Raw genomic sequence first — 17,392 nt, forward strand, 5'->3', positions numbered from 1 at the left:
GCAACTTCAAGCCAGTACCCACAGCAATAAAAATAACGAGACTGTTAACCAATGCAAGAGATATCTGTTTTTTCAAAATTCACATTTTATAAGTAGTCTAACATCTCTGATTGGAAGGTTAACTTCTCTGATTATCTTTTTCCCAGAAACCTCACCCCATCCAGCCGTCCTCAAGAACACTAATGAAAGACATGTCCTCTCCCTTTCTTCTCTATCCTTCCAAACTAGTAAAAAAAAAACCACCCAAACAACCAATCCCAACAATTGCTTCTGCTTCAATGCAGAAGCACATATGCAGATCTCAGCTTTTGCCTTGCTGCAGTTCTAAGTTTATTTTAGCTGGTTTGGATCATTTTATCTTAAGGCACCACAAACACCTGTGGCTGAAAGCCAAGGGTGAGTTTTGATAGTGCCCACAGAATTTCCTCCCTTTCACAGTTAGCTGATCACCATTCACCACTCCTGAGGTCCTTCCTTGGTTTTCCCTACTGTATTTTTAAAGCATGTTCCTTCCAAATAAATCCAAATTACAGTCTCCTGTTCAAATTTATGGATTTTCATTTAAATAGATAGGTGGAGGAGGTATATAAACTAGCATTTTTCCATCCATTTTATGTAAAGTCGTATCTAAGCTGATGCATGCACCACCAAAATAGCTGTTCAAAATGAATCATTCATACCAGTTTCCAACTTCTTGTAACACATAAGGATTGAACCACCATTGCAAAAACTTTGAAAATGTCTTATGAGAGAGAGCATCTTGTAAGCAATGTGGGAACACAAAGTAAGAAAAAAATATCTAAATGATGCTTTTTCAATTTATAGTATGAGAGTTACCTACATTTTACTCAAATTTGACTACAGAATTAACAAAAGCAAAATTTATGAAAAAAAAAAAAAAAAGAAACACCATCACAAGGGCCAAAACTTCTACAGCAAAATGAAAGGACTAAAATGAGACTCCAGATGGAAAACAACTGAAGCTTTTCTTAAGTTTTAAATCTTACTATACCTTGGCTGGTGATGAACTATAATAGTGTATAACAAGCACACAAACATCCATGTGTATTTATATGCATGCATGTGCAAAAATCTCCTGTGTTTTAAAGTTGATTTTCTGTTCTCAATACTCAAAATGCTTATGATGATTTCAAGGGATTTTCTGTTTCTGCCATTTTTCTTTCAAATACAGATTGCAATAAAATTATTTTTTCAGGTTTGCATGGTGTCCTTTTCTCCTCCTTTCTCCTTTTCTTTATTTTTCCTTTTTACCAGTGCATATTGTATCAAAATTAATTCAAATTCCATGAAGGCAAGACAGAAAATTCTCTGACTCTTAACTGTGCCTTAACTATTGCAATCTACTCCACTTTAGCCTTTGCAAATCCCAATTTGCTATCCTTTAATTCTATTCTAAAATACTAAAACAATTGTGCTAGCTCTGCACTTTGATGGCATCAGGTGGGGTTTTTTCCTCCTCCTCCTCCTTTCTTTCTTTCACAATCACATCAAAGGACACTTCGCTGTTAGGGTCTTGAACGAGCTGTTCCTCCGGACCCACACATGCCTTTGTTCTGCAACCACCTCCTTGAGCGCTCGTTTACCAGATTTTTCACCAACCAGGAGCTGTTCACAAAAGGCAGTCCCAGTAGTGTGCAAAACCCACCAACCATCCTCTATCAAATCTCTCTTCAAAAGTCAGTGGTTCTCCAATGACAACAAATAATGCAACTTCTGACCCAGACGGTCCGTGGTGAACTGGTTACAGAAACAAGAAGTTACCTTGTCACTGCCACTCTTTCCATAAAGAAAGAATCGGCTACCAACCCTTCTCAGAAACTGTAACTAACTATTTGCCTTTCCTAATTTTCAGGAATGCTGCTTCATGGGATTTGAAAGAAAGCTTATGAGAAAAGTAAGATTGAGCACCACCCTTAACCTCATCACCTTGCAAGGTATGTGCTTCATTTTCATTTCATCTCGTCCATAAAGCACACTGACAAGTAGAAATGCATGCACTCTTGAAAGAAAAGGGAGGAAAAAGAAAAGAGTTTAGTTATTGAAAGTTATGTTTATGCCCATTGGGCACAGATTTCATTTCCATTTCAGTGCAGTTTCTCAGGCAAGACTGACAGAGACATTTACAGTGGTGAATCATGCGACTCCAGCAAGACTATGTGCCATTTCTCTGGGGGCCAGTGGGATGATGGAAAGAGGATGAATTCCTCAGCAGTGAGGTTGGGGAAAAAAACCACAACCAAAAAAAACCAACCCCAAACCAACCAAAACAAAAAACCCAAACAACCACACACACAAACACAAAAGTAAATCAGCCCCAGTTCACACGAGTAGGGCTGGCATCCCAGAAGGTGACAAAAGTAAGTGGGAGAAGTGGGAGTGGGGGGGCCCCCATCAAGGTCATTCTTACCACTTTTTCAGTAATGGCATGGACCATTTCATGAAGAGGTTTCTCCTGCCTAATACAAGCAGTTTATAAAGACTAATACGGACTCATCTCCTTTCAAGTTGCAATTTAGATCCCAGGGGCTAGGTTTGGTTAGAAAGAGTAAAGCTAAAAGTATCAATAAAGAATACAGAAATTTTTTTTTTTTTTTAAATTAGGCATTAGTCCTCAGCAGTGATATTTCCAGTAGCCTCACTAGCAAATATCAGATTAATTACTGCGTGCCAGACAGCAGCAGTTTTACCTATGATACCACTTCATCCCTGGTACACAGCTCACACCAGCTGCTCCAACAGAATTCAGCACAGAGAAACAAAACCATTTCTTCTCTTTCCTCCTACAGTTTTTAAGCTATATATCTGCAGTTGCCAAGTCCCTTTTTGATGCTCGCAATCCAGTGCAATTTACATTTGCCTTCATATACACACATGCTTCTTTTTATCACACTCTAAAATTTCTATGTTTTTTTATCCTTGTTGCAGATGATGTTGGAGAGGAGAAACTACCTACTACAGATGAGGTGTTGGATAGCTGTTCCTGTGATAACAAGTTGTGGGCTTTTTTAAATTGAGTATGGAAAAGTCCATTTAATGGACAAGAGCAAGATACATAGTTACGTTTATAAAGCCAGCAGTAGGAGTAATTAATAATTCTCTTCTGTTCTGGTCAGGGCAGAAGGATACACAGTACATCACTTTCATGAAGATTTAATAGGGAGTGGTAAACCTCTGCTTACATTCTCATTTTTAAAGAGGTCCTTAAAAAAATAACAGCATCTAAAAGAGAGATGTAAAGTTGTTGCAAATGACATTAAGAAAATGTTCACCAAATTCAGAATAAGAAGTTGTGATCTCTTCTGTATTCCAACCCAGTTCAGATAAGTCGCTCTGAACCGAGCTGTGGCATTTTCAATGCTCTTTCACTTTAAGTGAAGGGAAAAAAACCCAACCAAACTACCACAAACCCAAACCAAACCAAACTCTACAAACCTCAGTCTTCCCCACCACGTTCTCTTACATTAAACTTAGTACCAGTTCAGTACTGGTACCAGGAACTGGCACTAAGTGATTTGGGCCAATATAAACTAGAAGCAGTAATTTTCATATCTACCAGATGATTAAGTTTTGCAGGACAAGTGAATGATATGTAAAAATTCCATAGCAGCTAATCAAAAATAAAACTTGAGGAAGCAGCAAAAAGCTCATAATGAAGAAATATATTCCACCACAGGTGGCAGGAAATTGTAGCTACTGATAACAAGTGTTATGGGGCTCAGGCAAAGAAAGAAAATTAGCATAAGCATGAAGGCAAAGTAGTGATAGCACCAAAAAAAAAAAAAGCCTCAGAGCACCTTCCAGAAATCTATCATGAGAATCAAATGAAAAGTAATAAGTAATAAATTTGCATTTTCTGTAAGACCTTGCATTTAAACATATTCTTAAATATTTTGTGAGTTTAAGTAGCTGGCTGCAGACCATGTGTTGCTTGCATACATAAAAAGCAAAGCATCACTTCACTCGGTGCTGAAGCACTGACATCTGCAGAGAGAGATTACTGAGAAATCTAAAACAAGCCCTAAGAATAAGTCACTCAGTCCATCCAAACAGACAGTGCCAATGATTGAAAATCTAAAACCCTCAAAACCTGTATTCCACAATACTACAGAGAAAAGTAAGGAGGAAAGACGTGAGGAGCCTGAAGCCAGGGCCAAGCCCAAGGCGCTGTGCAGGCCACCATCGCCAGCGAGGTCAGAATGACTGGGGAGGGTGGCGAGAGAGGTCTCATCGTCTTGCGTCAGTCACAAACTCTTCCCCAGTTTCATCTGCTTTTCTGAAAGATTCTCTGGCTCGGGGAAAGAGATGCAGTATATAACTCTGCCCAAGCTGCAAAGTACCAAATACCCATTCAAGAAAGGTATTAATATTACCTGCCTAGATGAACTCTCCAGGGGAAAAATGGATACGATTGCAATAGAAGATGACTGGATCATCAAGCTGAAAGCAAATGGAGAATTTATCTACTCTGTTGATACAAGAGTAACAATTCAGTGAAGTCAATGGCACTCCAACAGCCATGGATAACAGCAGGCAAAACACAGACTTAAAATTTAAAGCAGCTAAACAAGATCCACGAGCAAAATATACATTCTAACAAGGAAAAAAAGGAACCAGTATTTTGTCTAAAAAGAGCTAGGCCTGATCTCAGCAAGGAGCTACACTTGCAGGGCAAACTGAGAGGGGAGAAGAGCATCGAAGTAACTGAGGAGATTTTCCAGGACCCAGGAAAGTGGTAAAACAAAATCAGCTGGAAAAAAACACAACCCAGTCTCTGCTGGATATATTCAGTTCACAGTTTCTCCCTGAAAAAGGGAAATTTAACACAGGAATTAGGGAGAATGTGGAGGGATCAGCAAAGCAGGCTCAGGTGAGGTCAGGAAAGGAAACCTCACTTTTTTTCATGGAATCAAGAGACTTAAACTATGCAAAGAGGAAACGCTTCTCTCTGCCTTTGAGGGGTAAAATTGTACAATGTAGTATGCTATATGTGTCAAGCAAGATTTGGCACATAGCCTTTGAAACGTAGTGAATAAAGACAAATGTTAACACATCTCCTTTGTGAGATTTAGTTTCTACATATTAGCATTTGAATTGTACTCAGCAGTCTGTGGTGTCACATTAAGAAAATACACATTTGTATGCTTTGTATTAGGAGAAACCAGCAGAAAAGCATTAATCTGGGCTCCAAGAACTCTAGGAAGAGACAGAAGCCAGTAAAAATCCAGTAACATAACTACAAATCTGTACCATAAAGAGCCTGCCCAGAAAAAAAAAACCAAACAAAAACCACAACCAAAACCCAAAAAAACCAACACTAAACCAAATAGCAGACATGAATTTCACATTCATGGAGGGTGCCTGTTAATGGATTCCAAGCAATTTATTGGTGTTATCAAGGATTATTTCAAAGCGAACAGAAATTTTTCATTTGCCACTACTCTCTGGAGCACGTTATCCTTACTCGGAGAAGGACGATGTGCTGAGCAGCACCTGTGAGATGCTCCTGTTACACCACAGAGAGGCAGCCAGTGCAGAAGTACTGAACAAATGCTTTTTGTCAGTGAGATCACTGAGCAATGCACTATACAAAGGCCCCTCAGAACATACAATTAACCATTTAATTTTGGTAGAATGCCAACCCTCAAAGCAGCTATTTTGGTGACAGTAAAGCAAATCCAAATATAAAGAGAAAAGACAAAATTAAGATCACCCCCAACATGCAAAAATTAAATATATTAGTTACAAAACAACTCTAAAATAAACATTACAAAAATAATTACAACAATTGCTATAAAGTTTTAATCTTTTTAATAAGTCAATATTTCAAAAATATTTTTAAATCAGAAAAGTGTGTATCAAAAGTAATAAGGAAGAACAAAATAATTACAACAGTAAGACAGTATTAAAATGTGATTTTTAAAAAATAAAATCTTTCATTTGTGTCCTAATCTATAAAAAAATTCCATGGAAACTTAATTTCCCTGACATGCCAAGAACTACACTGCCTAGCTCACACAGCTGCACAGAAGTCAAATCATTAGATTAGGGCCAGGCTGTGGTTTATATTCAGAGGCAGTAATGACAGCTACTGAGTGATCAGCCCCATTTTTTCCAGGTACTTGAGCATTTACTGAAGTCTCACCTGATTATTCACTCTTCCTAACCTTACTCAATTTCTTAAAGCTCTCTGGAGCACAAACACCCACTGTACTCTCTACCAGACAAAAATGGCACCCATACGGCATAGAAAGGAAAACCAGCTACTTGCACTGATGGTTTCTCTGGTTTTTCAATGGCTAGTTCACACCAAGATCGATGAGAAATATTTCAACTCCAAGGTAACAATCATAAAAAATAAACTGACTTTATATATTAACTTCATGTTTAACACCTTCAAATCCAATGAATAATTTGAACAGCACACACGACACATAATTCAGCAGGAATTAATTCAATTTTTTCTGTTTCAAAAAAAAAAAAAATCCTTCATTTAATTCCATTAAAATACCATTGATGTTTTTTGGCTTTTTTGTTTCCATAATGTGTTTTAATATATTGCTCAGGAGAGTCATTATACTGTGATGTTTAGTCAACAGAATATATGCAAGCAAGTTTGCACGGAGATGCTGGATAATGTCTCAGGGCCACAGCTGCCACCATAACAAAATGATAACAATCTGTACTTTTTCGAATGCACTTCAAGATTTACTGATGAGAAGGCCCATGCAAGAGCTAGATATTGTTTGCTGTTACCCTCTCACTGAATATAGTTATGTTGGAACATTACTGACCTCCAAAAATAACAAAATTGAAATTTAGCAGTAATTGTATGGTTATAAAATATCACTAACTTCAGATAGTAGGAAAAGATTATTTAATTAAAGGAAGTCTGACTTTCAAAGAGGGAAGAGTTCACATATATTCACAGATATTTATATTTTTAATTTAGTTATGCAAAAAGACATTACTGTTCAGGTTAATTGTAGAGACAGATGCACTCTACTTTTGCACAACTTTTCTGAATGAGTAACATCATATTCACATCTAACAAGTGAAAGGAAATGGAACATATTCCTCTTCCCCTTCAAAACACAGGAGACAACCCCAGGAAAAGTAACACAGAAATAGATGGATGGGCCTGTTGTCTCTGACATCAAACCTATACAACACATTTTGTTGACGCACACAGAGTCACGTGGGGTGAGCCGAGTATAATTCGTGCCCAACCATAGGCACGCGGAAGATTTGTAACAAGGTGAGACTAGTAATCCCACACTTTGCTGTTACAGCTATCTTCCTCCAATGTAGATGGAAGACATTACAAAAGCGCAGTTTGCCAAAGGTCATCACAACTATTTGCAAAGCCGAAAGGTTCAGGCCAGACAATGAAATGCAGGCGTAGCTGCACCTGGTGCTGAAGATGAAGCCATTTCTTCAGCTTCTTTGTTCTCAGTTACAACTAACGTTTAAGTTTTAAGAAGTACAGAAATAACATAGCAGCCCAAAGTATCTTTCTTAATAACTTTGATAAATCACAAGAATGACAAAAGAAAACTGTGAAGGATTTCATATAGGAATATCTTTAGGAGAGGCCAATAGTTGCAGTTACCTCTGAAGAAATAATCCTTATGCAGTCATGGCCTCACCCGACGATATCCCACAAAGGAGCCTTACCTCCTGGTCACTGTTACCTAAAGCTTGTGCTAAGACCTAAGCAGAACGGATGTTTTGCGTTCATCAGTGGAAACAAGCAACATCTTACGTAAACACAATCTCAGTCCTGGTTTGGAGGGAAGTTAAATGACAATGAAATCCAGGTATAGCACATTGTATCTTTATAGAACAGTATTTGAGAGGCTAAAGAGAGAGTGTTCTTTAGGAAGATTTGTTTGGGGGTTTTTACAATTTTTTAATTTTACAAGTGTACTAAGTTGAGTGATTGTGCCTGGCAGCTTCCCTGCCACAACAAAAATCAAAACTCTTGGGTATTATATTAAGAAATAGAGAAAATTATGGTATTTCAAACTCTTCCTATTCCTTTGCAAAAAAAGTACAAAAACCTTGGAGAGGCTTTTTTTTTTTTAATAGCTGAATGACTGAGAAAGTTCCCTCTCCAGTAAGTCTGTCTTAGCTTTTCAGTCTCATACAGACATTTAAGTGTATGACAAATATAGACTACTTGTTTTAAGAGTTTTGGAAAAAAAAAAAAAGAAGCTTGAATCTCTAACATTTTGAAAGATAAGCAGAATATTCAGTCTGCACAGCTTGTAGCACCCATTAAAACCTTCATTAAAGCAACAGCGCCAAACTACTGCAGTCAAAGACTGATGTCAGTAAGAAGTAACGCTTAACATACTGCGCAAACTTGATGGTACAGTTGCCAGTACAGTTATTATGACCATGTTTTCATTCTTTTCTATGTTGAAAAAATATAGGAAGTAGAATGTTTTGATCTAAGTTAGCTTACTTTTAGTTAAAAGAGCCTATCAAGCATTTACATGTAGGTGAGAACTATAGGTACACTTCTCACCCTAGTGGAAATTCCCCTGGAAATTATGAGTGACAGAAGAGAGCGCATCCTTGAATAATTTCTATCCACACAAACATTAGAGAATATTTTGAATGCATCAAAGTTGCACAAGTGCCATTTTGTATAAAACAACACTTTTTATAAACTTCAAAACAGAACAGTACTTTCAGCTTTTAACATACAGTATAAAAGCAAATAAATAATCTAAAACCAGTTAGTATAGTCTTCATAGCAGGTGGACAGAACCTAAAGCTATACGTTATGGAAAGCTTCTTTAATTATTCATAGAAAACTTGCAAAGTCATCTTATCTGTGCAGTTGTTATTCATTTCTTTGTGGTTTTCATATCGAGTTTTAAGTCTGCTTACTTCTGCACATGGCATAGCAGAGGAAATGTTCTACGAACAGGAAAAGACGCCCAAACTGACAGGGTACTCTTGTTATGTTTCTGCTTCCTATGCTTACTGGTTAAAAAAAGAGCAAGTGTGATTCTTTTTCTTTCCTAATAACACGCTAACAAATCTCATTACCATACTGGGAATATATTTATTGCTATCATAAAGCCAATCTGCTTAGCCATCTCCTTGTAATCATAAAAATCAAAAGTCATCTTATACTTCACCGTACAAAACTAAGAGTAAATACTTATTATTTTTTCTTAAATGGTTCTACTACTTCATAAGCCCAGACTTACTTTAGTAGGTAGTAAGTGCTATTTCCCCTTTTTCTATAATAGTTTGAATATTACACCTCATTTTCCCTTCTTGGTTAATGAACCTTCAGTAACAAGAGAATAAATGAAAATACAGATTGGACTTTTATTGTATCACAACTTACAAATCACTAGAACCACTTACTAGTCAAGAGAAAATCCAGAGTAAATACCAGCTTTTTCCTTTCATTTAAAATATAAAGGAATTTTCATACATTCAGATTAAGTTGGGCAACTTCATTTTAACATGCAGTTAATCCAAGCTGCCTGATTTCTAGTGCAGGTATAACTAAAGAAATGTTTGAAATAATCTGGTGCTGCCTCGTACCTGGATTCCTGCTAGTTAGTCTAAGTGGAACATCATGTAAATTTATTGCTTCCAAAATTTAACAATTAAAAAAAAAAAAAACAAACAAAAAACCACACCACCTAGTTACAAAAATTAAAAAGTCTTGTCACTGGTAAGGCAGAACATCTTCACAGAAATGGAAAAGCTAAGATTCATGGCACATATAGCATGATAACATAATTATCAGCACTTCACCTGTATCTAATAGTTTAATGTTATTATGCTTTACCCTATACAACATAGCTCATGGTATTTTAAAAAAGTTAAGCCAAATTACTGCTGGAACTTTCATTTATGCACTCCCATGCTTGGGTTACAGACTATAAAGGCTGATACTTTATCAGTGCAATTTTATTTTGTAATTAAAATGGCAGGTATATCTTATAAATAACCAATTTATAATTGTGGAAGAATAGTCTAAATCAAGAATAGAGGAAGCATTATTTAGTGCAAAATCTTGGGGTCCTGGGGGGTGAGGGAGAATCTCGAGTTCTGCCAGAGCTACCTAGTTGTGCAGGTGTCATTAAGCAGCCCTACTACCTCCTCCTGCATTTACTTTACAGTCTCTGCCCTGGGTTTCAGCGTTGGCCATTACAAAATCCATTATCAATGCAGTCTGCAACCCACATTTGTCACCGTCACCAATCCGACACTTTATACAACACAATGTAAAGAGAAAGCAGATTGATCTTTCAAAATAAGGGAAGTTCTCCTTAAGTGACATGACATCGTAAGTAGCATTGTTATGTGGAAGAAATCTCTGATTAGTAGAACAGTAAAGCGAAGAGCACTTCTGTTTCCTTGGCTGGTATCACTAAGCCAAAAATCAAGATCTTATTTATCAGAGTTGAATTCCTCAGGAATTTTTTATTTTCTAGGATTTCTAATTACTTACAACAGCTGATTTTTAATTTTGGGGAGAAAAAGAAAAAGCAACTTACAGTGCTGTTGTCTTGTAAAAACAAATGAGTGCTTCATAAACAGGTTCCAAGTCACATAACCAGCTGGGTTTTTTCGTGTTGGCTAATCAATCTTGATTTCAAAACTAGAAGAAAGAAAAGATATTATTAGATTTGACAAACCCCAAATTAATAGAACAAACGAGGATTGATCTAAAGGATACCCCACAGGAGAAACAGATCCAAGAGCAAACATCCAGTGTCATAAATAGTTACAGACATTTTGCAGTAAAATAATGTGATTAAAAAGGTCTAACTCTGTGACCAAAGATCTATATTAATAGCTCAGAACTATGAGACTCTGTCCCAACAATTGCTCTCTTGTCCATTTATCAGTGCTGTAGCCCTCTGGCCTCTCATATGTGTAAATAAATGGTGTTTTGAATGCACACAGTCCTTTGGAGACTTACAACTGGTTGTAATTCCCATAACCTTTAAAAATAGCTAGCACCTTGGAGAAGGTAAGTCTAAACCTTCAGCACTTCAAGCTGTGAAGCTGCTCCAGAACAGCTACTCAGCATTATTAATATTCAGTACTAACAGGACAAATACAGAATGTTACCCAAGAGGAGGAGAACGAAGTCTGAGGCCAATAAACAAATAAGAATGAGAAGGCAGACAGCAAAGAACATAGACGGTGCTCATTGTGTTGGCTTTTGTAGCTGCTGCTCTGCCTCGATTCAGAAGGCAGGAGAGCAGAAAATGCAGAACACTTCTCTTTGTGCTGCTTAGGATCATACAGGAGAGTGACTGCAGAGGATGACAGGCTGTCTGCAGGCTACTAGAGCTGGGGGTCCCAATGTACACCTGACAGGGGGTTCTGTTCTGATGTCATCATTATGTAATGACCAAATGACATGCTGAACTGTTTCATAATAGATACTCAAGAAGATATACTGAAATCACAGTCAGCAGTTCTGCAAGGAAGAGAGGTCCTGCTGGATCCAAGTGTTCCATGTGCAAACACACAACACTATACCATAAAGACAGATAAAAAGAAATAAAATTTTCATATTTTTGTATTAAAAGAGAACCATTGTGCTCCAGTATGATGCCATTTTTGACCCAAGTCACAGAATTTTACTCAGTTACTCGTGTCAAACAACAACATATGGCACAGCCAGAGGCGACATTCTTCATAGAGAAAACATCCACTTCTGAATTAAAAGTTCCAGTTAACGATCAGTTCATCATACTCCTCAGTAAATCATGTTTGGATTCAGCTGCAAAAACTGGATTGTTTAATGCCCTTTGAACACTTCATAAAAACATCTTTTATTATAAATGAGGGTTTCCCCACACAACCACCAGTAAGACCACATCTGCTTCGTCTTGGATTAACATGAAGGAGCGAGCTTCCCTGATGCTCCTGCCACTAATTTTCTTTTTTTTTTTTTTTTAAAGATGTCAGGTCTTGCATGTCATTGACTTTCTTCAGTCTTCACCTCATGCTCAAATGAAAGTTTAAACTATCCAAATACATTTAAGTTCCATATTGCTTGGATTTGTTGTATTTGTTTTAGGGATAACAATAGCCCTTAAATATTCTTACTCTCACTGAGGTAAATTCAATTTGCATAATTTTGTTTGGGAATTTCAGGACATGGACACCATTCCTTTTTAAATCCCAGCTCAAATTTATTTTTAAGATTAACGTGCCATGACTCAGTGTTCCAGGACCATCCAATATTTCTAGACTTTCTCTTCCCCCATGTCCGTAGGAATCAGAGTGGGGAGGAAAATTGATATATTTAATGCAAAGACATGCACAACCTTATATTGTACCTAACATGGGATGCTGACGCAACAAAGGAAGAACACATTGAACTTGCATGCTAAAAACCCAGGAACCTACTTATAAACCAGTCTTAAATTCTACCCTTAAGATCTAGCCTACCAAAGTAAATATGACTCTTAGAAAAGGTTTCTAACCAAACCCTTATTGCCAAAGTATACCACCAGGTGGCAAGATTGCAAAATAGAGATATATATTTTAAAAAATCATTCCTATAATGCATTCAGTCAGTGTTGTTTCAACAGTGTTGTCCTTCCTGGGACATGACAAATTTTTTGTGAGGACTTGGTAAGTACTTAAAATGTCCCCACACAGGTCTGTAAAATAAAGTATTTTAACATTTCTTCCTCTGTCTTCATGAAGTCGATTTACTCTGAATTACAATAGTTAAAGGTAACACAAAATTTCCAGTAGATGAAACAGAATTTGTGACCGCCAGCTGTACTCCTCTAAGGAGCGTGGTCTTTCCACCATTTTTTTTCTGCTTTCACTTTCTCTGATAACTGTTTTATCCTTTTTGAAAGAGCCTAAAATCTTACATGACTGCAGGGAACAACATATTTACTTGGGAATACAACTCAACAAAGATGGCTAATAAAATTATTTTGCAAAGGAAGAGAAAGACTTCACACAACCTATACTTAGAATAAATTAAGCAATTTTTTTCCCCATGATATTTTAATTTCTCATGTTATACCCCAATTATGTACAAATCAAGACACAGGACAGCTGCTTCTAAGATTTACCATACCAGCAGCAAATGTGTGCTATAAACATATGAGCTCAGTTTAATGGACTGAATTTTATCTAGAATACATTCTTTTACATTGTCATTTTAATTCAAACTTTAGGAAAAACATAAGCCCTCCGTAACTACTCAGAAATCTATCACTATAATGCTTCACCCCTAGATCACAAAGGGCACAACGTAAGCACACAGTCCAGCATTATGTATTTTATATACATTTATATACACACAGGCACATATACAGGTAAATAAAAGGACATAAAATATTAGTAAGGCTTTATCTTCCTGGCAACAAAACAGATAACCAAGTTGCACAGCTGAACAAGCTGACGAACAACTCAAGTTGACCCTAAGGTACACAACACAAAAACGATGATTCTAGAAATAGTTTAGGGACTTTCTCCTTCCATTTGTAGTGTGGCACCTGCTTAATAACATACAGCTACACTTCACAACTGTTTAAAATATTGTCATTATCCCTTGAGCTAGAAGAAATTAGGTAGGTGTAAAATAATCAGAATGTCAAGCACATTAAATGTCAAGCATAAATAAGAACCAAAATTGGAATCTCTCAAAGATGCTAGTACTCCCACAGTTGGGCAAAAAGTGTTAACTTCAATAACTACCACCATTTGGGACTTGTGTTATTATACAAAACACATAACATTCTTTGCCTTAACAGCATCTAATAGCTTGAAAGCTGATTTGGCATTAGAAAGTAAAATTAAATGTTATCTAAGTCATCAAGAAAACTTCCTGCCCCAAAACCCCAAAACAGAATTTTATTTTGGACTCTTCAATTCAAACACTTCAGGGTATTGTTATAAAAAAAAAAAAAAAAAAAAAAAAAGGCAAGAGAACCATTTTGCAGGAGAAAAAGGATGAGTAATACCTGAGCCTGCATTACACAGGAGGGCACCAAAAATATAAACTGTAAAATAAACTGCCAAGTTCTAAAATGTTTCTTCACCCGTTAAAACAAAATAGCTTCTTCAATCCATTTTTAATTCCAGAATTCAAATCACCATCAAAATTAAAATCAAGTACTCTTTCCACAGTGAATATATACTAACTAAATATTTTCAAGTGAAGATACCTAAAATCTAAATTACACTGGAAACTCTTTCAAGAAGGGATTTTCTTTCAACTAAGTTCATACCATACTAGCAAAACATAGTCTCAATGACAGTTTAGGCTACTGGACTTAACTAAAATTAGAGCATTGAAGAAATATATAAAAGAACACAATGCACATTATGCTATGATTCTGTAGCAACACATATTACTAGTTGTTCAATGAAAATCACACAAATGTATTTTTTTGTTCATATGAGCTTCTCCTTTATTATTCACATTTCCTTCCGCATTAGCTATTTAATTTTCTATTTGAACTGCATGGCAAACGTAGCTTTGTGGGACACTCAGTACTCAGGAACGTCTCTACTGAAAGGGTTTCAACTGAGAAACTCCCTGAAAAGAGCCTGTGGCATTGGACAAGCCATGACCCCATCAGAGAGAGGTTTAACATGGCAAGAATGTATCACAGAAATATTGAGATATTTAGATATTTGTATGGAAGAGATTCAGACTCTTGGACAAAGGCAGAATTGAAACTTTTCCAATCTCTGCTCATCCCCTTTCCTTTCAACCATGGGGCGCTCTTCTGGGAAGAGCAATATCACAATCAATTGATTGACAAACAGATCAAGAGAAATTGGACTGAGGTCACCAAATCACTTTGCCTCAGCAATATGAAACTGTCAGCCAGGAGTAATAATGAATTTCATTTGAAGTAATCAAGCATCAAGGTTACAATACCTCCACGTCTGTAACAGTGTCCTAGCAGCACACTCAGTAAGAGAAGGAAAAAACATTCAGTAGAGTTGAAATGTGTTTTCCTTTAAAGTTACAAAAAAACATTTAACATGCCATACCTCCACCAGCATGTACTTTTCCACGTTTCAGGATTTTTAGATTATAGGAGAAAATTCTCAAACTCACAAACCTATACAATTCTACAATCAATTTATAGAATTAGAACAACAAATATTTACTACCCCAAACTAAGAAATAAAGGCTGTAGTGACTATTTAGCACTTGCTACCATGCCATTACCTTTCATTCAATAGTGCTATGATTACCATGCGAACTTAAATTTATACTTCAAATACAAAACTAACAAGAACCTACCAGCTATAAAGCTATTAATAACTAGAGTTATGACAACATTAAAGGATTTGTTGGCTTTCTTCTTTGACTAATGAAAGAGTAAGAAAATATATAAAACCAAAAACTATATATGTAAAATCAGCCAATACCACACAGCTGAGCAGTTATTCTTGAGGTCTTCATAAAAATAACATATTTTCTCTTCCTAGAGAATGCTGTGAACTAGTCCCAGACTCAGACAATTTAAGTATGTGTTCATATTTAAAAAAATAAAATAGTCTTCAATGTTCACGAACACTCTCTAAAGCACTTACTCTATAAAAAGAAATCTTACTGAGAGAGTACATACACCTGATTTATTTCAGGAAACCAAACAAAAACAAGAGTGCCACCTATCCTTCATTATGAATAACAGAACTTCCCATGGACTGACCTTGCTGTTAGAAATCCTCTACAATAAAACCTGAGAGTTAGGAACATATAAAAGTGTCCATCTGGGCAAAAACTTGCTTAAAAAATAAAATAAAAAGGAATGTTGCATGTAAAAGCAGGAGGAAAAAAAATATAGGAGGAGGATTTGGAAGAAAAAAATTTTAATAAATAAATCCATTATGAATCAAGAGCATAAAATCCAAAATATTAAACCCCAGCAAAATTAAAGATATTTTAAAGCTTGCAGCTGGGTTTTGGGCTTCAGTAATGATTTTATAAAAAGAGGTTTGCATGTAACATGCAACTAGCAAGCCTGGTCTAAAACAAGCTGCTGCACACAAGCAGCAACCACCAATTAACAGGCAAAAGGAAAGATCTTCCAGTGCAGAGAGACTGGAGCAGCAGAGAAGGGGGGGAGTGGCGAGGTGGTTCATTTTCATTTCTTTCAGATTATAGTGGGTATCTCAGTGATAAACACTAGTAATCCTGGCACCTTTATCAGGAAAATGAGTCAAAATTATTAAAAGCTAGAAATAAAGACATAAACACCTTTTATTTGGGAGGAATGTCAGTTCTTTTCTGTTAAGGGAAGTCACGCTTTAGAAATCTGCTGTGTCCATGTGCGTGAGAGAATCAGCTGGATCTATATATTTGGAAATATTAAAATCCAATAGATACTTGTAGGCTTTTGAAAACTCCTTCCATGAAGAGTCATGTGAAAACTAAACCACTATAAGATAATACAGAAGGGCTTTGCTTTTAAGAAAAGTCTGGTTAAAAGGCAGGAACCTGAGTGGGAGGAAGTGCTCAGTCTCCCACCTGCAGGAGGTGGAGCAGGGAGCTGTGCCACGACCCAGAGGTCCTGCATATTCACCCATGAACTGGGAAAGGGAGCGGGCAGCAACGTGGCAAAGCCAAGTGAAGATGCAAAGTTATTCATGCTAAAATGATGAGGGCTAACCATGAAGAAATGTGAAGAGACCTTTCAAGACTAACTACACACTAAAGTGTCAGATGACACTGTTGGAGCGAGTCCAGAGGAGGCCACGAAGCTGATCAGAGGGCTGGAGCACCTCTCCTCTGAGGACAGGCTGAGAGAGTTGGGATTGTTCAGCCTGGAGAAAAGGCGGCTCCGGGGAGATCTAATTGTGGTTTACCAGTACCTGAAGGGGCCTACAGGAAAGATGGTGAGGGACTGTTTATCAGGGAGTGTAGTGACAGGACAAGGGGTAATGGGGTTAAGCTGAAGGAGGGTTGATTTAGATTAGCTGTTAGAAAGAAATTCTTTACTGTTAGAGTGGTGAGGCACTGGCACAGGTTGTCCAGAGAGGTTGTGGAGGCCCCATCCCTGGCAGTGTTTAAAGACCAGGTCGGATGAGGTTTTGGGCAACGTGGTCTAGTGGAGGGGTCCCTGCCCATGGCAGGGGGTTTGGAACTAGATGATCTTTGAGGTCCCTTCCAACCCAAACCAGTCTGTGATTCTATGAATTTCAACACAGGTACCCATGACACAATGCACACATGAAAGACAGTCCTAACATTATTTTTCAAATGGATGATCTCTGAGCTAATCATTTCCACGCAGAAGTGAGCTTTCGGGATGACTGTGGATAGTTGACCTTACCTCCGACAACATCCTTTACATTTTCACATGCAAAATCGTAGGACACAACCACA

The 17,392-nt window shown here is 37.1% G+C and overlaps 1 protein-coding gene across 3 annotated transcripts in view; it reads right to left on the reverse strand.

Moving 5' to 3' along the window:
• Window positions 1-17,392, reverse strand: part of ATP2B2 (ATPase plasma membrane Ca2+ transporting 2) — a 433,201-nt gene that overhangs the window by 267,899 nt on the left and 147,910 nt on the right. For all 3 annotated transcript variants that reach the window (XM_075762785.1, XM_075762787.1, XM_075762781.1), the window contains one exon: window positions 10,554-10,657. The gene's annotated coding sequence lies outside the window, so the exon portion shown is untranslated. The remainder of the gene's footprint in view (window positions 1-10,553; window positions 10,658-17,392) is intronic.

Source organism: Balearica regulorum, chromosome 10 (assembly GCF_011004875.1).
Source record: "Balearica regulorum gibbericeps isolate bBalReg1 chromosome 10, bBalReg1.pri, whole genome shotgun sequence".
In the NCBI taxonomy this organism is placed as follows: Eukaryota; Metazoa; Chordata; class Aves; order Gruiformes; family Gruidae; genus Balearica; species Balearica regulorum.